Source organism: Neoarius graeffei, chromosome 1, assembly GCF_027579695.1.
Source record: "Neoarius graeffei isolate fNeoGra1 chromosome 1, fNeoGra1.pri, whole genome shotgun sequence".
NCBI lineage: Eukaryota > Metazoa > Chordata > Actinopteri > Siluriformes > Ariidae > Neoarius > Neoarius graeffei.
This window is the reverse complement of record NC_083569.1, coordinates 26,431,667-26,454,960: the sequence shown is the minus strand read 5'-3', so window position 1 is coordinate 26,454,960 and position 23,294 is coordinate 26,431,667.

Genomic DNA, 23,294 nt, shown 5'->3' with positions numbered 1-23,294 from the left:
TGAGCGGTACAGGCTACGTGTAGCCAGGTACCCTTTCGTTCCCTTGCAGGCAAGCGTTCGTGAGCGGGACAGGCCATGTGCCGCCAGGTACTCTCTCGTTACCTTGCAGGCAAGTGAAATTGAGCGGGACAGGCAATGTCCAGCCACGTACCATTTCGTTCCCTTGCAGGCAAGTGAACGTGAGCGGGACAGGCTACGTGTAGCCAGGTACCCTTTCGTTCCCTTGTAGGCAAGCGTTCGTGAGCGGGACAGGCCATGTGCCCCCAGGTACTCTCTCGTTACCTTCCAGGCAAGCGAATGTGAGAGGGACAGGTCATATGCAGCCAGGTACCCTTTCGTTCCCTTGCAGCCAAGCGAACATGAGCGGGACAGGCCACGTGCAGCCAGGTACTCTCTCGTTACCTTGCAGGCAAGTGAAATTGAGCGGGACAGGCAATGTCCAGCCACGTACCATTTCGTTCCCTTGCAGGCAAGTGAACGTGAGCAGGACAGGCCACGTGCAGCCAGGTACCTTTTCGTTTCCTTGCAGGCAAGCGAACGTGAGCGGGACAGGCCACGTGTAGCCAGGTACCCGTTCGTTCCCTTGCAGGCAAGCGAACGTGAGCGGGACAAGCCAAGTGCGGCCAGGTACTCTCTCGTTACCTTGCAGGCAAGCGAACGTGAGCTGGACAGGCCACGTGTCCAGGTACCCTTTCGTGCCCTTGCAGGCAAGCGAACGTGAGCGGGACAGTACCATGTGCAGCCAGGTACCCTTTCGTTCCCTTGCAGGCAAGCGTTTGTGAGCGGGACAGGCCAAGTGCCGCCAGGTACTCTCTCGTTACCTTGCAGGCAAGTGAAATTGAGCGGGACAGGCAATGTCCAGCCAGGTACCCTTTCGTTCCCTTGCAGGCAAGTGAACGTGAGCGGAACAGGCCACGTGCAGCCAGGTACCTTTTCGTTTCCTTGCAGGCAAGCGTTCGTGAGCGGGACAGGCCATGTGCCGCCAGGTACTCTCTCGTTACCTTGCAGGCAAGCGAATGTGAGAGGGACAGGTCATATGCAGCCAGGTACCCTTTCGTTCCCTTGCAGGCAAGCGAACGTGAGCGGGACAGGCCACGTGCAGCCAGGTACCTTTTCGTTTCCTTGCAGGCAAGCGTTCGTGAGCGGGCCAGGCCATGTGCCGCCAGGTACTCTCTCATTACCTTGCAGGCAAGTGAAATTGAGCGGGACAGGCAATGTCCAGCCAGGTACCCTTTCGTTCCCTTGCAGGCAAGTGAACGTGAGCGGGACAGGCCACGTGCAGCCAGGTACCTTTTCGTTCCCTTGCAGGCAAGCGAACGTGAGCGGGACAGGCCACGTGTAGCCAGGTACCCTTTCGTTCCCTTGTAGGCAAGCGAACGTGAGCGGGACAGGCCAAGTGCAGCCAGGTATCCATTCGTTCCCTTGCAGGCAAGCGAACGTGAGCGGGACAGGCCAAGTGCAGCCAGGTACCCTTTCGTTCCCTTGCATGCAAGCGAACGTGAGCGGGACAGGCCAAGTGCAGCCAGGTACCCTTTCGTTCCCTTGCAGGCAAGCCAACGTGAGCGGGACAGGCCAAGTGCAGCCAGGTATCCTTTCGTTCCCTTGCAGGCAAGCAAACGTGAGCGGGACAGGCAAAGTGCAGCCAGGTACCCTTTCGTTCCCTTGCAGGCAAGCGACCGTGAGCGGGACAGGCCAAGTGCAGCCAGGTACCCTTTCGTTCCCTTGCAGGCAAGCGAACGTGAGCGGGACAGGCCAAGTGCAGCCAGGTACCCTTTCGTTCCCTTGCAGGCAAGCGAACGTGAGCGGGACAGGCCAAGTGCCGCCAGGTACTCTCTCGTTATCTTGCAGGCAAGCGAACGTGAGCGGGACAGGGCATGTCCAGCCAGGTACCCTTTCTTTCCCTTACAGGAAAGCGAACGTGAGCGGGGCAGGCCATGTGCAGCCAGGTACCTTTTCTTTCCCTTGCAGCCAAGCGAACGTGAGCGGGACAGGCCAAGTGCAGCCAGGTACCCTTTCGTTCCCTTGCAGGCAAGCGAACGTGAGCGGGACAGGCCAAGTGCAGCCAGGTACCCTTTCGTTCCCTTGCAGGCAAGCGAACGTGAGCGGGACAGGCCAAGTGCCGCCAGGTACTCTCTCGTTACCTTGCAGGCAAGCGAACGTGAGCGGGACAGGGCATGTCCAGCCAGGTACCCTTTCTTTCCCTTACAGGAAAGCGAACGTGAGCAGGGCAGGCCATGTGCAGCCAGGTACCTTTTCTTTCCCTTGCAGCCAAGCGAACGTGAGCGGGACAGGGCATGTCCAGCCAGGTACCCTTTCTTTCCCTTACAGGCAAGCGAACGTGAGCGGGGCAGGCCATGTGCAGCCAGGTACCTTTTCTTTCACTTGCAGCCAAGCGAACGTGAGCGGGACAGGGCATGTCGAGCCAGGTACCCTTTCGTTCCCTTGCAGGCAAGCGAAAGTGAGCGGGGCAGGCCATGTGCCGCAAGGTACTCTCTCGTTACCTTGCAGGCAAGCGAACGTGAGCGGGACAGGCCACGTGTCCAGGTACCCTTTCGTTACCTTGCAGGCAAGCGAACGTGAGCGTGACAGGAAACGTGCAGCCAGGTACCCTTTCGTTCCCTTGCAGGCAAGCAAACGTGAGCGGGACAGGCCGTGTGCAGCCAGGTACCCTTTCGTGCCCTTGCAGGCAAGCGAATGTGAGCGGAACAGGCCACGTGTCCAGGTACCCTTTCGTGCCCTTGCAGGCAAGCAAACGTGAGCGGGACAGGCCATGTGCAGCCAGGTACCCTTTTGTTCCCTTGCAGGCAAGCGTTCGTGAGCGGGACAGGCCAAGTGCCGCCAGGTACTCTCTCGTTACCTTGCAGGCAAGTGAAATTGAGCGGGACAGGCAATGTCCAGCCAGGTACCTTTTCGTTCCCTTGCAGGCAAGCGAACGTGAGCGGGACAGGCCACCTGTAACCAGGTACCCTTTTGTTCCCTTGTAGGCAAGCGTTCGTGAGCGGGACAGGCCAAGTGCCCCCAGGTACTCTCTCGTTACCTTCCAGGCAAGCGAACGTGATAGGGACAGGTCATATGCAGCCAGGTACCCATTCGTTCCCTTGCAGGCAAGCTAACGTGAGCGAGAAAGGCTACGTGTAGCCAGGTACTCTTTCTTTCCCTTGCAGGCAAGCCAACGTGAGCGGGACAGGCCACGTGCAGCCAGGTACCCTTTCATTCCCTTGCAGGCAAGCGAACGTGAGCGTGACAGGAAACGTGCAGCCAGGTACCCTTTCGTTCCCTTGCAGGCAAGCGAACGTGAGCGGGACAGGCCGTGTGCAGCCAGGTACCCTTTCGTGCCCTTGCAGGCAAGCGAACGTGAGCGGAACAGGCCACGTGTCCAGGTACCCTTTCGTGCCCTTGCAGGCAAGCGAACGTGAGCGGGACAAGCCAAGTGCGGCCAGGTACTCTCTCATTACCTTGCAGGCAAGCGAACGTGAGCGGGACAGGCCACGTGTCCAGGTACCCTTTCGTTACCTTGCAGGCAAGCGAACGTGAGCGGAACAGGCCACGTGTCCAGGTACCCTTTCGTGCCCTTGCAGGCAAGCGAACGTGAGCGGGACAGGCCATGTGCAGCCAGGTACCCTTTCGTTCCCTTGCAGGCAAGCATTCGTGAGCGGGACAGGCCAAGTGCCGCCAGGTACTCTTTCGTTACCTTGCAGGCAAGTGAAATTGAGCGGGACAGGCAATGTCCAGCCAGGTACCCTTTCGTTCCCTTGCAGGCAAGTGAACGTGAGCGGGACAGGCCACGTGCAGCCAGGTACCTTTTCGTTCCCTTGCAGGCAAGCGAACATGAGCGGGACAGGCCACATGTAGCCAGGTACCCTTTCGTTCCCTTGTAAGCAAGCGTTCGTGAGCGGGTCAGGCCACGTGTCCAGGTACCCTTTCGTTCCCTTGCAGGCAAGCGAACGTGAGTGGGACAGGCCATGTGCAGCCAGGTACCATTTCGTTCCCTTGCAGGCAAGCGTTCGTGAGCGGGACAGGCGAAGTGCCGCCAGGTACTCTCTCGTTACCTTGCAGGCAAGTGAAATTGAGCGGGACAGGCAATGTCCAGCCAGGTACCCTTTCATTCCCTTGCAGGCAAGTGAACGTGAGCGGGACAGGCCACGTGCAGCCAGGTACCTTTTCGTTCCCTTGCAGGCAAGTGAACGTGAGCGGGACAGGCCACGTGTAGCCAGGTACCCTTTCGTTCCCTTGCAGGCAAGCGAACGTGAGCGGGACAGGCCACGTGTCCAGGTACCCTTTCGTTCCCTTGCAGGCAAGCGAACGTGAGCAGGACAGGCCATGTGCAGCCAGGTACCCTTTCGTTCCCTTGCAGCCAAGCGTTCGTGAGCGGGACAGGCGAAGTGCCGCCAGGTACTCTCTCGTTACCTTGCAGGCAAGTGAAATTGAGCGGGATAGGCAATGTCCAGCCAGGTACCCTTTCGTTCCCTTGCAGGCAAGTAAACGTGAGCGGGACAGGCCACATGTAGCCAGGTACCTTTTCGTTCCCTTGTAGGCAAGCGTTCGTGAGCGGGACATGCGAAGTGCCGCCAGGTACTCTCTCGTTACCTTGCAGGCAAGTGAAATTGAGCAGGACAGGCAATGTCCAGCCAGGTACCCTTTCGTTCCCTTGCAGGCAAGTGATCGTGAGCGGTACAGGCTACGTGTAGCCAGGTACCCTTTCGTTCCCTTGCAGGCAAGCGTTCGTGAGCGGGACAGGCCATGTGCCGCCAGGTACTCTCTCGTTACCTTGCAGGCAAGTGAAATTGAGCGGGACAGGCAATGTCCAGCCACGTACCATTTCGTTCCCTTGCAGGCAAGTGAACGTGAGCGGGACAGGCTACGTGTAGCCAGGTACCCTTTCGTTCCCTTGTAGGCAAGCGTTCGTGAGCGGGACAGGCCATGTGCCCCCAGGTACTCTCTCGTTACCTTCCAGGCAAGCGAATGTGAGAGGGACAGGTCATATGCAGCCAGGTACCCTTTCGTTCCCTTGCAGCCAAGCGAACATGAGCGGGACAGGCCACGTGCAGCCAGGTACCTTTTTGTTCCCTTGCAGGCAAGCGTTCGTGAGCGGGACAGGCCATGTGCCGCCAGGTACTCTCTCGTTACCTTGCAGGCAAGTGAAATTGAGCGGGACAGGCAATGTCCAGCCACGTACCATTTCGTTCCCTTGCAGGCAAGTGAACGTGAGCGGGACAGGCCACGTGCAGCCAGGTACCTTTTCGTTTCCTTGCAGGCAAGCGAACGTGAGCGGGACAGGCCACGTGTAGCCAGGTACCCGTTCGTTCCCTTGCAGGCAAGCGAACGTGAGCGGGACAAGCCAAGTGCGGCCAGGTACTCTCTCGTTACCTTGCAGGCAAGCGAACGTGAGCGGGACAGGCCACGTGTCCAGGTACCCTTTCGTGCCCTTGCAGGCAAGCGAACGTGAGCGGGACAGTACCATGTGCAGCCAGGTACCCTTTCGTTCCCTTGCAGGCAAGCGTTTGTGAGCGGGACAGGCCAAGTGCCGCCAGGTACTCTCTCGTTACCTTGCAGGCAAGTGAAATTGAGCGGGACAGGCAATGTCCAGCCAGGTACCCTTTCGTTCCCTTGCAGGCAAGTGAACGTGAGCGGAACAGGCCACGTGCAGCCAGGTACCTTTTCGTTTCCTTGCAGGCAAGCGTTCGTGAGCGGGACAGGCCATGTGCCGCCAGGTACTCTCTCGTTACCTTGCAGGCAAGCGAATGTGAGAGGGACAGGTCATATGCAGCCAGGTACCCTTTCGTTCCCTTGCAGGCAAGCGAACGTGAGCGGGACAGGCCACGTGCAGCCAGGTACCTTTTCGTTTCCTTGCAGGCAAGCGTTCGTGAGCGGGCCAGGCCATGTGCCGCCAGGTACTCTCTCATTACCTTGCAGGCAAGTGAAATTGAGCGGGACAGGCAATGTCCAGCCAGGTACCCTTTCGTTCCCTTGCAGGCAAGTGAACGTGAGCGGGACAGGCCACGTGCAGCCAGGTACCTTTTCGTTCCCTTGCAGGCAAGCGAACGTGAGCGGGACAGGCCACGTGTAGCCAGGTACCCTTTCGTTCCCTTGTAGGCAAGCGAACGTGAGCGGGACAGGCCAAGTGCAGCCAGGTATCCATTCGTTCCCTTGCAGGCAAGCGAACGTGAGCGGGACAGGCCAAGTGCAGCCAGGTACCCTTTCGTTCCCTTGCATGCAAGCGAACGTGAGCGGGACAGGCCAAGTGCAGCCAGGTACCCTTTCGTTCCCTTGCAGGCAAGCCAACGTGAGCGGGACAGGCCAAGTGCAGCCAGGTATCCTTTCGTTCCCTTGCAGGCAAGCAAACGTGAGCGGGACAGGCAAAGTGCAGCCAGGTACCCTTTCGTTCCCTTGCAGGCAAGCGACCGTGAGCGGGACAGGCCAAGTGCAGCCAGGTACCCTTTCGTTCCCTTGCAGGCAAGCGAACGTGAGCGGGACAGGCCAAGTGCAGCCAGGTACCCTTTCGTTCCCTTGCAGGCAAGCGAACGTGAGCGGGACAGGCCAAGTGCAGCCAGGTACCGTTTCGTTCCCTTGCAAGCAAGCGATCGTGAGTGGGACAGGCCAAGTGCAGCCAGGTACCCTTTCGTTCCCTTGCAGGCATGCGAATGTGAGCGGGACAGTCTATGTGCAGCCAGGTACCCTTTCGTTCCCTTGCAGGCAAGCGAACGTGAGCGGGACAGGCCAAGTGCAGCCAGGTACCCTTTCGTTCCCTTGTAGTGAAGCGAACGTGAGCGGGACAGGCCAAGTGCAGCCAGGTACCCTTTCGTTCCCTTGCAGGCAAGCGAACGTGAGCGGGACAGGCCAAGTGCAGCCAGGTACCCTTTCGTTCCCTTGCAGGCAAGCGAACGTGAGCGGTACAGGCCAAGTGCAGCCAGGTACCCTTTCGTTCCCTTGTAGTGAAGCAAACGTGAGCGGGACAGGCCAAGTGCAGCCAGGTACCCTTTCGTTTCCTCGCAGGCAAGCGAACGTGAGCTGGACAGGCCAAGTGCAGCCAGGTACCCTTTTGTTCCTTTGCAGGTAAGCGAATGTGAGAGGGACAGGCCAAGTGCAGCCAGGTAACCTTTCATTCCCTTGCAGGCAAGCGAACGTTAGCAGCACAGGCCAAATGCAGCCAGGTACCCTTTCATTCCCTTGCAGGCAAGTGATCGTGAGCGGGACAGGACAAGTGCAGCCATGTACCCTTTCGTTCCCTTGCAGGCAAGCGAACGTGAGCGGAACAGGCCAAGTGCAGCCAGGTACCCTTTCATTCCCTTGCATGCAAGCGAACGTGAGCGGGACAGGCCAAGTGCAGCCAGGTACCCTTTCGTTCCCTTGCAGGCAAGCGATCATGAGCGGGACAGGCCAAGTGCAGCCAGGTACCCTTTCGTTCCCTTGCAGGCAAGCCAATGTGAGCAGGACAGGCCAAGTGCAGCCAGGTACCCTTTCGTTCCCTTGCAGGCAAGCAAACGTGAGCAGGACAGGCCAAGTGCAGCCAGGTACCCTTTCGTTTTCTTGCAGGCAAGCAAACGTGAGCGGGACAGGCCAAGTGCAGCCAGGTCCACTTTCTTTCCCTTGCAGGCAATCAAACGTGATTGGCACAGGCCAAGTGCAGCCAGGTACCCTTTCGTTCCTTGCAGGAAAGCGTAGGTGAGCGGGACAGGCCAAGTGCAGCCAGGTACCCTTTCGTTCCCTTGCAGGCAAGCGAACGTGAGCGGGACAGGCCAAGTGCAGCCAGGTACCCTTTCGTTCCCTTGCAGGCAAGCGAACGTGAGTGGGACAGGCCAAGTGCAGCCAGGTACCCTTTCGTTCCCTTGCAGGCAAGCGATCATGAGCGGGACAGGCCAAGTGCAGCCAGGTACCCTTTCGTTCCCTTGCAGGCAAGCCAATGTGAGCAGGACAGGCCAAGTGCAGCCAGGTACCCTTTCGTTCCCTTGCAGGCAAGCAAACGTGAGCAGGACAGGCCAAGTGCAGCCAGGTACCCTTTCGTTTTCTTGCAGGCAAGCAAACGTGAGCGGGACAGGCCAAGTGCAGCCAGGTCCACTTTCTTTCCCTTGCAGGCAATCAAACGTGATTGGCACAGGCCAAGTGCAGCCAGGTACCCTTTCGTTCCTTGCAGGAAAGCGTAGGTGAGCGGGACAGGCCAAGTGCAGCCAGGTACCCTTTCGTTCCCTTGCAGGCAAGCGAACGTGAGCGGGACAGGCCAAGTGCAGCCAGGTACCCTTTCGTTCCCTTGCAGGCAAGCGAACGTGAGTGGGACAGGCAAAGTGCAGCCAGGTACTCTTTCTTTCTTTTACAGGCAAGCGAACGTGAGTTGGACAGGCCAAGTGCAGCCAGGTACTCTTTCTTTTACAGTCAAGCGAACGTGAGCAGGACTTGCAAAGTGCAGCCAGGTATTCTTTCTTTTACAGACAAGCGAATGTGAGCGGGACAGGCCAAGTGCAGCCAGGTACTCTTTCTTTTACAGACAAGCGAATGTGAGCGGGATAGGCAAAGTGCAGCCAGGTACTCTTTCTTTTACAGGCAAGCGAACGTGAGCGGGTCACGCCAAGTGCAGCCAGGTACCCTTTCCTTCCCTTGCAGGGAAGCGAATGTGAGCGGGACCTGCAAAGTCCAGCCAGGTACTCTTTCTTTTCCAGGCATGCGAACGTGAGTGGGACAGGTCAAGTGCAGCCAGGTACTCTTTTTTTCTTTTACAGGCAAGCCAACGTGATCTATAAGGATCTATAAGAGTCAGTCAAAGACATGCAAATTTAGATTTTGGTACAAAGAAAGCTAGGTTATTAAAATAACACACACAACACAATGTAAACAAAGAGTATGATCTTAAGTTGTTACAGCATACATGTCAACCCCTACGGATTTCCCGTATTCCCTACGGATTTTCGCATTTTAAAAATGGTACGGGCGTAGTGGTATTCAACTACAGACTTTTCTACATTTTCACCTTAAAATTATTTTGAGTTATTACCAACAAAAAAAATCGTCATGAAATACAAAAATGCATGGGAGCCGCCATTTTCTACATTTAGAATTACTCAACCGGTACTTCCACTAGTACCAACAAGCCATTCCGAATGTTTGAGCATGCGCACTTATGATTTTCCTGCACACCGAGCGGGAAATAACAGCACATGTAGCGTAACAATAGACAGGTCAAGAGGTCAAGATGTCGGCACCACCGAAGAAAAAACTCAAAACATCTAAAACTGGGGGTCGCTTTCTTCCCGAATGGACAGAAACATTCAATGGAATAATTATCGCTTCCAAAATGGGTGCTGAGTATGTCAACTGCACAATTTGTTGTAGAGACGTGAAAGTGTTTGCCTCTGGAATTTACGACGTGAGGGAACACATGAAATCTCAAATGCATGTGAAGAATGCAAACCAGAAAAAGAGACAGCCGTCAATTAATTTCTTCGCACAAAAGCAATCAGGAACATTGCTGAACAATGTGCCAATTGAACCCCAAATTATTGGATTATGTGAGAAGAGACACTAAATTTTGTTGAACTGATATAGGGTTAAGAAAACACTGACTGTTGTTTGAGTGTTAACAGTACATATAAATGTACAGAAATAAACCAGTGCATATATTAGGTAAGATCTGATACATTTTTATTATGCATGAAATATTACTGTGGATTTGGTATGGAAATTATGGATTTCTTTACCAGGGAGTACAGGTGAGAGCCGTGAGGGGTTGACATGTATGTTACAGCCTAACCTCAGCAGCGGTGTTATAGCAGTCCTGACGCTGGTTCTTCATCTAGCTTGATGGTAGTTACTTCTTCCTGCACCATGACTAAGGTTTTAGCAGCTGCTATCTGGCTTTTATCTACAATTTATGTTGGCGGATTTACAGGCGTGTCTGCCTGAGGAAAGGTGTTTCCGTTACCACCCGCTGTCACAAACAATGTCTATGTGGCAGCGGGGGTGTGGTCAAGCACCGGTCTGTGACAGGAGGTCGGAGTTGGGAAAGGTAAGTGGCAGAATCGCTTCACCTGAGTGTCATTAACCTGTGTTTTGTGTGTTCTCCCCAGTAAACCGCCCTATTTAAGGAGGGAGAGTGAGAGCAGAGGGGAGCTCATCCCCGGACGAGACGCTGTGTGTGTGTGTGTGTGTGTGTGTGTGTGTGTCTCTCTCGCTATTTGAGCATTATTGTTAAACCTGAAAAGTGTGGCAATAAAGCCGATAGCTGAACCTGATCTCTGTCCTGCCGTCCTCTGTGCTCCACCCACACGCGATCCTCGCTACAGTGGTGCCGAAACCCGGGACCGTGGAGCACCTGTCCTGCAGCCCCATGGAATCCTCCCCGTTCGCGGACTTGGTCCACGCCCTCGCCACGGCTCAGCAGAGCCAGCACCAGGCTCTCGTCACGCTCCGGAAGGAGCAGGAGCGCTGCTTCGAAGCCCTGGTGCTGGCTCAACAGGAAGACCGTGAGGCATTCCGGCGCCTCCTCGCGTCGGCGGGGTCCACCAGCGCCCCGGCCGCGGGCCCATCTCCCATCACCTTGACTAAGATGGGCCCGCAGGACGACCCCGAGGCGTTCATCGCGTTGTTCGAACAGGTCGCCGAAGCCTCGGGGTGGCCGATGGAACAGCGCGCGGCGCGCCTCCTCCCCCTCCTGACGGGAGAGGCGCAGTTAGCCGCACTACAGCTCCCCGCCGACCACTGGCTGGCCTACGCCGACCTTCGCCGGGCTGTCCTCCAGCGCGTGGGGCGCACGCCGGAGCAGCAGCGCCAGCGCTTCCACGCGCTGCGAATGGAGGAAGTCGGCAGCCCGTTCGCGTTCGCCCAGCAGCTCCGGGACGCCTGCTGGCGGTGGCTGAGGGCCAAAGATCGCGACGCCGAGGGGATCATCGACCAGGTGGCGCTGGAGCAGTTCATCGCCCGCCTACCCGCCGGAACCGCGGAGTGGGTCCAGTGCCACCGCCCGGCGTCGCTGGATCAGGCCGTAGGACTGGCGGAGGATCATCTGGCGGCTGTCCCGGCGGCAGGACAACGGATGTCATGTTCTCTCTCCTCTTCTCTCTCTCTCTTCCCCCTCCTCCCGTGTCCCGTCCTCGCCCCATTCCCCCACCACGGAGGCGGGGGCCGGCCCCAGCCGGCCCGCCGCACCCGTGGTGCCCTCCCGTTTCTCTCTTCTGTGTCTGTCTCCCCCCCCCCCTCAGGTGAGTGACCCTCAATCCACAGCTGCAGAGGGGAGGCCCGGGCCGGTTTGCTGGCGCTGCGGGGAACTGGGCCACCTGCAGCAGCAGTGTGCCGCGATGGAGGTGGGGGCGGTGGTGCGGATCCCCGACGCGCCAGAGGCTGCCCTCGATCAGGTCGGAGCATATCGCATACCGGTAAGTGTACAAGGGGCGACATATCAGGCGTTGGTGGATTCGGGTTGCAACCAGACCTCGATCCGCCAAAGCCTGGTGCAAGACGAGGCATTGGGGGGAGCACAAGGGGTGAAGGTGTTGTGTGTGCACGGGGATGTTCACTGCTACCCGTTGGTGTCGGTCCACATACATTTCAGAGGGGACAAATCTATAGTAAAGGCGGCGGTTAATCCTCGCCTTACCCACTCTTTAATCTTGGGGACTGATTGGCCGGGATTCCGGGGGTTGATGGCACACCTAGTAAAGAGTGGGTCCTGCCGGTTAGCCGGGGGGGGTCCCGGTGTCGTTTTGGCTGGAGCTGCGGTCGCAGAGCTGTCTACGTCATCTCCGCGACAGAGTGAGGAGCCCCCGGCCCCTCCTCTTTCTATGGGGGAATCCCTCGCGGATTTCCCACTGGAACAATCGCGAGACGAAACTCTGCGACACGCATTTGACCAAGTGAGAGTAATCGATGGTCAAACGCTCCAGCCGAACGCCACCCCGACCTTCCCCTGTTTTTCCATTTTAAAGGATAGGTTATACCGAGTGACGCAGGACACTCAGACGAAGGAGTGTGTCACCCAGTTGTTAATTCCAAAGAGCCGCCGGGAATTGGTATTCCAGGCGGCTCACTTTAATCCCATGGCGGGACACTTCGGGCAGGATAAAACACTCGCCCGGATAATGGCCCGATTCTATTGGCCGGGGATTCGCGGCGACGTCCGTAAGTGGTGTACGGCGTGCCGCGAATGCCAGTTAGTAAATCCAGCGGCCATTCCAAAAGCGCCCTTGCGCCCCCTACCATTAATCGAGACCCCGTTTGAACGAATTGGGATGGATCTCGTCGGGCCATTAGATCGGTCAACACGAGGGTACCGCTTTATATTGGTTCTGGTGGACTATGCAACGCGATACCCGGAAGCGGTGCCTCTTCGCAATATCTCCGCACGTAGTATTGCAGAGGCCCTCTTCCACGTCATCTCCCGGGTCGGAATCCCGAAAGAGATTCTGACTGATCAAGGCACCTCGTTTATGTCACGAACACTGGCCGAACTGTATGGGCTACTGGGTATTAAGCCGATCCGCACCAGCGTGTATCACCCACAAACGGACGGTTTAGTCGAACGGTTCAACCGCACCCTCAAGAATATTATCAAAAAATTCGTAAGTGAGGACGCACGTAACTGGGATAAGTGGCTCGAACCCTTGTTGTTTGCAGTGCGAGAGGTCCCCCAAGCCTCCACGGGGTTCTCCCCATTTGAATTACTGTATGGGCGTAAGCCGCGCGGCATCTTAGATGTATTGCGGGAAAATTGGGAGGAGGGACCTTCGCAGAGCAAAAATGAAATTCAATACATTATGGATCTGCGCGCAAAACTCCACACGCTCACCCACTTAACTCAGGAGAATTTGCGGCAGGCCCAGGAACGGCAAACCCGCCTGTACAACAAGGGCACGCGCCTTAGAGAGTTCACTCCGGGAGATAAGGTACTCGTCCTGTTGCCCACGTCGAGCTCCAAATTAATCGCCAAGTGGCAAGGGCCCTTCGAGGTCACACGGCGAGTTGGGGACGTCGACTATGAGGTTAGGCGAACGGACAGGGAGGGGGCGCTACAGATCTACCACCTCAATCTGCTGAAGCTCTGGAATGAGGAGGTCCCCGTGGCGTTGGTGTCGGTAGTTCCGGAGAAGGCGGAGCTGGGGCCGGAGATCCAAAAAGGGTCATTGGCATCTCGCACCTCTCCGGTCCCCTGTGGAGACCACCTCTCCCCGACCCAACTCACGGAGGTCGCCCAGTTGCAGGCCGAGTTTTCGGATGTGTTCTCGCCCCGGCCCGGTCACACCAACCTCATAGAACACCACATAGAGACGCCCCCGGGGGTGGTAGTGCGTAGCCGTCCTTATAGATTACCCGAACACAAAAAAAAGGTGGTTCGGGAAGAACTTCAGGCCATGCTCGAAATGGGCATCGTCGAGGAGTCCCACAGTGACTGGAGCAGCCCGGTGGTCTTGGTTCCCAAGGCCGACGGCTCGGTCCGGTTCTGTGTGGACTATAGAAAAGTCAATGCGGTGTCTAAATTCGACGCGTACCCAATGCCTCGTATTGATGAGCTGCTCGATCGACTAGGCACGGCTCGCTTTTACTCGACACTGGATTTGACAAAGGGATATTGGCAGATCCCCTTGACTCCATTATCCCCGGAAAAAACGGCCTTTTCCACACCGTTCGGCTTACACCAGTTCGTCACACTTCCGTTTGGGCTGTTTGGGGCGCCCGCTACGTTTCAGCGGCTGATGGACCGGATCCTCCGGCCCCACGCCACCTATGCGGCCGCTTACTTAGACGACATCATCATTTATAGTAATGACTGGCAGCGGCACCTGCAACACCTGAGGGCCGTCCTTAGGTCGCTGAGGCGGGCGGGGCTCACTGCCAACCCGAAGAAGTGTGCGATTGGGCAGGTGGAAGTACGGTATCTGGGCTTCCACTTGGGTAACGGGCAGGTGCGTCCCCAAATTAATAAGACAGCAGCGATTGCGGCCTGCCCGAGACCCAAGACCAAAAAGGGGGTGAGACAGTTCCTGGGGCTGGCTGGCTATTATCGTAGGTTTATACCTAATTATTCGGACGTCACCAGCCCGCTGACTGACCTCACTAAAAAGGGGGCGCCAGATCCGGTCCAGTGGACGGAGCAGTGCCAGCGGGCTTTCTCTGAGGTAAAGGCTGCACTGTGTGGGGGGCCACTTTTGCACTCCCCTGACTTCTCTCTCCCTTTTTTGTTGCAGACGGATGCGTCGGACAGAGGGCTGGGGGCCGTTTTGTCCCAGCAGGTGGGGGGAGAGGACCGCGCAGTGTTGTACATCAGCCGGAAGCTGTCAGTGCGTGAGGGGCGCTACAGCACTATCGAGAAAGAGTGCCTGGCCATCAAGTGGGCGGTCCTCGCCCTCCGTTACTACCTGCTGGGGCGCTCTTTCACCCTCTGTTCGGACCACGCGCCCCTCCAGTGGCTCCACCGCATGAAGGATGCCAACGCGCGGATCACCCGTTGGTATCTGGCGCTCCAACCTTTCAACTTCAAGGTGGTCCACAGGCCGGGGGCGCAGATGGTCGTGGCGGACTTCCTCTCCCGTCAAGGGGGGGGGGGGAGTCGGCTGCGGGCCAGACGGGCGCCCGGCCTGAGTCGGGCGGTGGGGGTATGTGGCAGCGGGGGCGTGGTCAAGCACCGGTCTGTGACAGGAGGGGGGAGTTGGGGAAGGTAAGTGGCAGAATCGCTTCACCTGAGTGTCATTAACCTGTGTTTTGTGTGTTCTCCCCAGTAAACCGCCCTATTTAAGGAGGGAGAGTGAGAGCAGAGGGGAGCTCATCCCCGGACGAGACGCTGTGTGTGTGTGTGTGTGTGTGTGTGTGTCTCTCTCTCGCTATTTGAGCATTATTGTTAAACCTGAAAAGTGTGGCAATAAAGCCGATAGCTGAACCTGATCTCTGTCCTGCCGTCCTCTGTGCTCCACCCACACGCGATCCTCGCTACAGTCACGTAGCAATTTATTTGCACCATTAGATGGCGGCACCATTAGATAGCAGCACTAGACCACGAATGAATTGCAGTTGCATATATCACAGTGTCTGCATGAAAGACAATAAAGCTTAAAGGACAATTCCAGGCAAAAACAACCATGGGCCATATTTTCCTAATATTTTACCTCTAGAATAATGAATGTGCAGATTTTTCTCTCAATGTCTCCTGTTATGTAGCAGATCTCTCTGTCCCCACTTCCGAGCAGCAGCAGAAAATGGAGGTAGTGCGTTCTACCGCCGTTTAAGCTATTTACAGCTCACACACCACCATTTTTATTCCACAGACAACAGCAAATAGTTATTCAAACATGCAACCAGGTGTTTGTTTACCTGGAGGAGGCGGACATCTTGGAGAAATTAGTAGAAATAACCGCATGCATAGAATCTCGTTGATCTTGTTGATAATAAAATGTATACAGTAATCATTAAATAATGAAATAGAATAAAAACAAAGTGAAAAGATAGAATACAGAGTGCATGATTTAAATCAAATACATTGTTATTGTAAAGTGTCACATGAGTGAAGAAGCGTGAAGCAATTGCAAAAAGAATAAATTTAATGCTAGTTGAAGGCTAAAGTGAAGAGATGAATTTTTATCTTTGCTAAGGTCTAAGAGGATTAGAATTGAGACCAATAAGATATAGTAGAATGTTTAAGTAAGATTGATTTTTAGCCTGTACTGGTTTACTCAAAATCTCCTTTATTTACTCTCTGTTCATTTTCAGGACTTTTTGTATTTTTGACCTTTGAAGATGGATACACGGCAAAGATTTTTAATGTCTGTGATATACTAAGCAAAGATGATAAACCCACCGCCTGCCTTAGAGATCTGAAGCCAGGGTAAGAAGTACTTGCAAGATGGTCCGACAACAAGTTCTACAGCGCCACAGTGGACTTCGTGAATTGTTGGAACAGTTAACAAGACAGTGGATGCCAAGAAGGCCACAAAGAAAGACATGAAAAAAAGAGATACAGCTGCTCAAAGATTCTACAACCTTCCATCACTACCTCAAGCAGGTCAGTCCACCTCTATACAGGATCATCCAAACACTGTGGACCACAATGTCATCCAGCCTCCAACTACCTGGCCAGTGTACCAACCTCCACCTACCGAGTCATCTTTACCTATCCAGCCACAGCGCCAGCCTGTAACTGCCTGGCCACAGTACCAGGTTCCAGTTTCCCAGTCATCGCCACATATGCATCCATGTTACCAGCATCCACCTATCCAGCCGCTCCACCAGTATGCACCCACTCTGTCTCCAGTCACACATTGTTCCAACCTTTCGCAGTATCCAAAGTATCACCAACCTCACACGGCACTGCCCACATCTTCAGACCTGTCACAACAACCTGTTTTGGTGGATTTGGATCACCAAAGACAGCCACCAGCTCCTACTGTAACACCCAAAGAAAGCTTTCTCAAAATGTTGTACAGTCCTAATAAAAACCAAAAACCTGCTGTTCTTGGGGACCAGAGCCAGCCTAGTACGTCTGAACATGAGACTTCTTCAAGCTCGTCATCTGCAGATACTTTCATCATCGAGCGTGATCCACTTCCAGAATATGGAGAGCCAGTTTTCAGTTTGCCTGAATCAAGAGAAGACAGATCATGGAAGCCATGCAGGGCATGCAAGCCAGAGGTGGAAAAATTAGTGGAGGAGAAGGCCAAACTGCAGGATGTGCTGTGCAGTATAAGTAAGTACATTTTGTCTCTCTGTTGCAGTTAATTGTTCCTTTAACACTATTACTTTTTTCTCTCACAATTTTCCTAATGTACCAAATTAAACTAAAACTTAAACGCTTTTAACAATTTGGTAAAAATATTTGCCCATCATGAAATCTCTTGATTTTTTTAAAACTAGTCTCTTCCTTTTCTTTAGTTTATTTTTGCTGCTGTGTCCCTGTAAGGTAATTCATATTTTGTGTCACAGGTGGTGAGCACCTCGAGGCATTAAAAAGCTTTCTGAACAAAGTGGAACAGATCCAACCTCAGGCTGGTGTTGGGGCTCCAGAACACAGATCTGGGAAGCAAGAGCTGTATCCAGAAAGTGGCCTATTCGTGTCTTCTACCCGCCTGGCTGCAATACATGCAGAAGCAAAGAAGGACTGCCTCCGATTGTTCCATCTTCTTTTTGATGAGTTCTTTACTGCAGCAGAGTGCCGAAATGCTGTGGCCTTTGGGAAGCACCGGAAGGTGCCAGATGGGAAGACAGTCCTGGATAAGTTCAAGGTCAATGGGATTCTAAGTAAGTACATTGCTCATTGTTAACAATTTATGGAAATATGGAAAGGTTGTGTAAATCCATTATTAAAAATACATAACATAAAGAAGCACAAATTATTTTCAAAAATGAATTTCTTGTAATTCTACTTTTTATTTCTAGTTTGTTTTCCCTTCTTTCTTCTGCCCCTTCTCACATTCATCACAATATCTGGCCAAATTTGGCCTAGTTTCTGATGTGTTGGAACCCCATGTATCACATAGCTACATTTAATGTTTTGATTGTTTCAGTGACCTCACAGTTTTACTGAATTTTCTCGTGTGAACCATAGAGATATTTCAATGTGAATTTTGTGATATCGGGATAAAAATAGCTCTCAATACTGTCATCATAACTGCTGTTACATTATGAAATTTGTAATTTGTGCTTTCTTTTCTCTGTTTTTTTTCTTCTTGCAGCTTACATCATGCGCTGTAGTACCCTGGATGGATGGACACCGGTGGAGAAAAGTAAGGTCAAAAAAGCCTTCATAAGCAAATGCCGCATCAGGGCCACAACACTGTAAAGTATTGGATGTGGCATTCTGATAGACATTTGTTGAAATGACCATGTTCAAAAAAAGCCCCTGTATACAAATGCTGCATGAGGGCCTTAAAGACTCTAAAGTTGTTAAATGTTGTGCAATGTGCACTGTTGTAAAGTTGTGCTGATACTGCTTAAAACACTGTTGGAGACCTTGTTACTGTTTTAAAAACATAGTTTTACTGAAAAGAGACACATTTATAGTTCAGGTTTTATAATGACAATGTGAGAATAGCATTTGCTGTCTTTCAATGTTAACTTTATTGTAAACATTGTTATTATTAACGTTATTACAGCTACTTGAAATACTCAAAATACTCAGTCATCATACTTAACAATTGAGTCCTGCTGTTTTGAATTTGAATAAAGATTCAGATCATTTTATTTATTCAGCTCATTTGCTATAGAATTATAAAGCCTGATGGTTATTTATATATATATATATATATATATATATATATATATATATATATATATATATGATATTATTATAAGTGCCTCAGAATGTTTAGTTGCTGCAGCATTTGTAAGGTGTGTGTGTGTGCGTGCGTGTGCGCCATATTGCTCCATAGTAGTTCCAGTATTGCTCATTTTCTTCTCCAAGGAGAAATAAAGGAGCCATTAAAAACACTGAATTGAGATTAGCAAGGTATCTCCCTTAAAGGGCTGATGACACGAACATGACTCTATGCAATTTCTTAAATAAACTATACAACATGGCAAACATGTTAGATTTATGTTATAATTACGTGAAAAGAAGCTGTTGTTACGCGAATATACAACTTTTAATTGCACAGCGCAAGAAAACTGGGTCCGTGGCTCGCGGCCATGTTGTGACGTCAGCGGAAGAACACGCTGCGGTTCACTGGCTGTTCTACTCAGTGGAAATGGCGCATGAAAACGCCGGTGAACTCTCTAGCTCTTCCTCTTCTGGGAGTCTAGAATTGTGTTGTGAGTGGGATAGATCGGAAGAATCAAGTGATGACGAACACGGGTGCATCCAACCGTACAGGTTTGAACCTGTTACTGAGCAATCTGAGAGCGACTCTGACCCCGAGATGGACAGCAGACAGCCCAGCATTGAACACCACAAGGTTGGATAACAAGGATTGGTAGGTCAACCCGTATTTGTTCAAAATGTTACGGAATCAATATTTTAATATTGTTGTCTTGCATGTGTAAACACTGCTTATATCATGTAAGCCGTATGCTACACTGAATACATAGTTCCTAATGGAGCATGCAAACGGCTAACATAATAAGCTTACGACTATGCCTGATCCGTGATACATTTAGGATAATATTGGCAGGCACGTCTTCTAGTTTATGGCTTCTTAGTTTTATCCTTGAATGAAGCAAAATATTTGATAACCTACATCAGCGTAAGCAAATGACAATCTGTAGCCTACTTGTCTGGCTAAGTTAGCTTTCCCTCAGTGTTTGCTTTGAGAAACAAGCTTTCACAAGCAAATACATGACTGATATCACGCCGACTTTATGATTACATTTATGATTATCATGAATGTGTACTCTATGATGTGTACTCTATGAGCGCTCTGGAGCAAGTCACTTCCAAGATGGCCGCGCGGACCGCATGGTTACTATTTTTAGCATCATGTCGGAGCACTCTATAGCTCTACGTACCTTTATCTTATGTCGTTTCTCAACACACGTTCTGACAGGAGGACTGTCTTTGGAGGAGTTGCCTTGTCCCAGGTGACTGCTGGATCCGGCATAGCTACTAGTAGACCCCCTCCGGAATACTGTAGGCACTGCTGATGGTAGCAACACACGTTTGTGCTGAACTGAACACCCAAGAGATTCCTTTAAGCTGGGAAGGGTGTCAAAACAATCCAAATCGAAGTGTTCAGAGCACAGGACGGATGTTGGTGAGGGCTCCCACTTGTCACGAGTGCGCCTGACTTGCTTCACCCACTTCGCATGCAGCTCGGGATCTCTGGGAAACTTGAATAAACTTACCCCATCCTTGTGGGTTTTGGAGCAAAAGCCAGCAACACAACGCGAAGGCATAATAACTATATATATAATAATAATGTCTAATAAAAATTCTAATAATGATAAACTGAACACCTGCCGCATCAACAACAAACTGGTAAGTTAGGAGGAAGGTTCTTTCGCTGACGTCATATAGCTCCTCCTCATCCTTCGTCTCCTGGGTGCTGCAGCCCCGTCAAATTTGCCCAAATAGCCGCGTTTTTTATCATAACTTGTAAAATAGGCGCCTTCGTGAATTAATATATGGATCATCGGGAATTACTTTTTATGTTATAAAACATTGCCAAAGATTTCAAAAACGTGTCATCAGCACTTTAAGTCTCAAGTATGACTCCCTCTAATTACTCTGTCTCACCTATTGCTCCTAGTGAATTTTAGGAGAAACATATGAGAAACATTTTAGACAAAATAGAAACTAAAATGAGGCTGAGATGAGAATCTCAAATTTGTCTCCTGAGCTATAGAAGAGCAAGCTTTGAGCAGTAAAATTTTCCAGCACTTAAGGAGCAGTTGGGGGTTAGGTGCGTTGCTTAGGGGCACAGCCTGGGGAGCAGTTGGGGGTTAGGTGCCTTGCTCAAGGGCACTTCAATACACTCTTCAAAACACTCTCTGCCCAAGAACCCTCCAGATCTGCTACTTTATGTAATAAAAAGCTGTTAACAAAAGGCTTGACTAAACAAATATATTTTCAGCCAAGACTTAAACACTGAGACTGTGTCTGAGACCCGAACATGACTTGGAAGGCTGTTCCATAATTGGGGGGATTTGTAAAAGAAGGCTGTCCCTCTGCTGTAGGTGGGGTTTACATTAGACCGTATCAGCGGATCATCAGATTAACATTTTTAAAACGATTAGTGTGCACACAGCAACACCAATACACGATTCGCGTGCACACAGCAACGCCAATACACGGATACGCTCGGCTCTGCAGGCATCCTGCGCTCCAAATCACTCCGCCCTGAACAGCGAGTGCCCTCTGGAGGGTGCGCACTCCGGCCCTGCGCAGCTCACAGAGTGCACGAGCTGTGATTCGGGACTGAGCCGCTGTGTGTGTGATCTCAGTGCATGTCGGGCATGCACGTCACTTACCACTTGCAAGTGGAAGGATGGCAAGCCTAAAGACAATCATAACTACACAATGGGCAGTATTTGCATCAGTATTTGCAGTATTTTCATACTTTTATACTCTTTAATGAAAGGTGATACAAGGCGGAAGTCCGCGCCGTTTTTCAGCAGTCGCGTCACATGACCAACGCCAGCGAATCAGGAAGGTGGATGTTACAGTGAAGTTGTCCAATGACGACGCCAGCTAGAGCTCAGCACAGCATATCCGCGTATTCTCAATGTTTACACAGCACCGGACCAGACACGATCTGGATTGAATACGTGGACCCTGGCAAATTCCCGTTTCCAGGCGTTTTAATGTAAACGGACAGTGCATCCGCGAAGAAAACGAGACAGATACGGTCTAATGTAAACTTGGCCGTAGCCTTCACTATTTGAGGTGCCAACAGATAGCCTGCAGCTTTTGATCTAAGTCACTGTGGCGAGTCATAAAGGGCCAGAAATTCATTCAGGTACTGTGGCGTGAGATAAAGCACATTTAGTGCTTTATAGTTCAATAGTAGTAGTTTATAATCACTCTGAAATTTGATTGGGAGCCAATGCAGTGTGGATAAGACAGGGGTGATGTGGTCATATCTTCTAGTTCTAGTAAAGACTCTCACTGGAGCTTGTTTATGCACCCATTAGAACATTCAGACAGTGAGGCATCACAATAATCCAACCTGGAGGTAACAAAAGCATGAACTAGGTTTAATGCATCATGAAGTGGCATTATATTTCTTACCTGAGCAATATTTCTGAGATGAAAAAAGGCTATAGTGATATTATCGGGAAACCTGTCCTGAGCACATTTAAGCAAACACATATTGAAAGGAGGAAATTAATGTTTTTACATAATTACAATCATTTTAATGTATAAACTACACTCGGGTGGCACAGAGGTGCAGTGTCACTGTCGCCTCACAGCAAGCAGGTTCCTGATTTGAACATACCAGCCAATTGGGGGTCTTTCTGTGTGGAGTTTGCATGTTCTCCTTGTGCCTGCATGGGTTTCCTCTGCATGCTCCAGTTTCCTCCCACAGTCCAAAGGATGAGGTCAATGGGCTTCTCTATATTGCTCATATGTATGAATGTGAGTGTGAATGGCTGTCTGTCTCTCTGTGTTAAGCCTGCAATAGACTGGTGACTTGTCCAGGGTGTACCCGGCTTCTCCATCATAGTCAGCTAGGATTGGCTCCAGCTCACTGACGACCCACAATGGAAATGCAGAATAGAAAATGGATGGAGGGAGAGAAAAATATCCTCTAATAATTACAGAATTGAATATTTTAATTATGTGTTTTACTGGTGCCTCAACATTAGGGTCCTCGGCCCCAACAGAGAATATATTAGAGAGAAAAAAAGCCCAAAGCCTCTTTTTTATTTGATCTTGCATAACAAATATTTTCTGAGGTCTTTCACTGCTGGTCTTTCAAAGATGTCAACAAGCCATTAGGCTTTGGAAGGGAGTGGTACGTGTGTGTGTGTGTGTGATATTTTTGTATTAAATGAACTGATATTCACTTTGAATGCTAATTTGTTTTGTGTCTTACTTTCTCCATGTGTCATATGTGCAGCAGCAGGCAGCTTAATGTTAGAGCTGCTAAGTGGAAGAGAATACTTAAGCTTTATTTCACAGTTTAGTCATCCGTGGACAGTTATGTTGTTTTATCAGAATGGTGTCTCTGAACTTAACTGAGTTACAGTACTAAGTGTAGCCGGAGCAGGGGTTCGGATAATATATATGCAGTATGTATGATAGAAGACCAGGTATACTCTGTCACAGAGGTTTTATTATGAAAAGTCATGTTCTTCATCAAAGAACTGAACATCTCTGGAGGATGTGAGCAGGGTTGTGTAGTTCTCAGTACTTTGCCCACAATAAGATAACTGACTGCTCCATCTAGTGTTCACCAAGGAGAAAAACCTTTATACATTCAAAAATGTTTACTACACATACTGTACAGTGCAGACATTATGGAAAGACAAAATAGTTATGAGCTGTCAAAGATTATTTTAATTTAGCAAATTAATATCTGCGCAAAAAATACAGTACAAGTCAAAAATTTGGATAAGCCTTCTAATTCAATGTTTTTTCTTTGTTTTAATAAATTAAAGCAAACTTTGTCTTCAAGTAATGATGGACTGTCATTTCTCTTTACTTAGTTGAGGGATTCCTGACATGATATGGATTATTACCAGTGTTGAATTGAGCTAGTTACTGTATTTTTATCATTTACTATTTACTGTTTGATCTCAAACATTAAGACAGCAAGAAATTCCATTAATTAACATTTGATGAGGCAACACCTGTTAACTGAAAAGCATTCCAGGTGACTGCCTTATGAAGCTGGTTAAGATAATGCCAATAGTATGTAAAGCATCATCAAGGTAAATGGTGGCTACTTTGA